Source organism: Branchiostoma floridae, chromosome 11 (genome assembly GCF_000003815.2).
Source record: "Branchiostoma floridae strain S238N-H82 chromosome 11, Bfl_VNyyK, whole genome shotgun sequence".
Classification (NCBI taxonomy): domain Eukaryota; kingdom Metazoa; phylum Chordata; class Leptocardii; order Amphioxiformes; family Branchiostomatidae; genus Branchiostoma; species Branchiostoma floridae.
In genome coordinates this window covers 6,307,755-6,308,998 of record NC_049989.1, presented here as the reverse complement: position 1 = coordinate 6,308,998, position 1,244 = coordinate 6,307,755, and the positions used below count along the sequence as shown (strand labels likewise).

General features: G+C 42.4%; 1 long non-coding RNA gene across 1 annotated transcript; it reads left to right on the top strand.

Moving 5' to 3' along the window:
• Nucleotides 1-1,162, top strand: LOC118425431. The gene is made up of 2 exons (XR_004832293.1): nucleotides 1-270; nucleotides 795-1,162. It is a non-coding gene; the product is annotated as an uncharacterized LOC118425431 (long non-coding RNA).
• Nucleotides 1,163-1,244: the final 82 nt, after the last annotated feature.

Genomic DNA, 1,244 nt, shown 5'->3' with positions numbered 1-1,244 from the left:
CTTGGTCCCTCTTGTCAATGTCTTGGGGAAACACTGCGTCACGCTTCGCCGTTGCTGTTGCTGTTTCAAGGTCAAGTACAACTTAGGCGAGAAAGACGCTGATGTCAAGCGAGGAGAGTGGAAATACAGCCTGGTTTTCACATCGTCAGGGCAAGGACATTCTGTCCTTGGTCAGAGGCAATTTCTGAATTCGAAAATTATCTTGGCGAGAGCTGACAAACGGGGCGTGGTTGGTGTTGCCGTGGACGAACAGCACTGCATAATGTCTTGGTATGGTATATTTATGGCATCATTTTAAAATTTGCATGATTCAAAATTTTATTTAGTTTCAAGGGAATGTTATAACAAGTTACCATTGCGGAGGCTGTAGCTGTAACGTTAACGTAGCTCGTGACACAAGGACGCCAGCCGCTCACGGAAAAGGGGGAGGGGAGCTATGTCTTACCAGTGTCTCTACGTAGAGTTTGGTTACGGTTTACGTAAAACAGGTCACTAGTATATTGTTTTGCTGACGGGATTTTCTGTAGTTACATGAGATTTTTAGTGTGGGAGCATGAAATGGCCCGAGACATGTCATGAAGTTTCTCTCCCCTTGACTTCGCGAGAGAAAATACGCAGGTGTTTACCTGCGTTGTCCTCTTACAGTATTGTGCATGTGTCTAAACGCATGACCACTTTCGATTACAATTTGATTGAAATGACATTGTGGGCCGTTTTCATAGCGAACTCCATACTTCAGATGTGTAAAGTATGCTATATTTCTTACACCAGTGTTCTCCTCTTGTATTCCACAGGGGCGGAGGGTTCAGAACCGGGGTCAAGACTCTCACACAGCTACTGAGGAGAAAAGGATAGACATCCTGTCATCACTGTGTTATGGATTCCAACACAATCACTGTTTCAGAGTCATCCAATCGGCCTAATTGTACCTTCAAGTTATGACATTGAAAAGGAGTTCGGATAGATGCTTGTAGCAGAAAAAAAATTGTCAAAATATTTCAGAGGGTCTGTCACAAGAAGAGACTTGTTGTGACTTAAGTGGAGATTCTTCAACATTACCTTAGAATGAATCACTGGACCAAGTCTCTTACATCAGAACTCTAAGACGAACTATTAAAATTTATAGCAATTCGTCGTCTACAAATCAGCTATATATCATGTTAAGAGAACCACTACAAACAGTGATGAGATTTCTTGGAGGAGATGCATCCCATTATGTACCACTTTAATGTAGTTACTCAGGA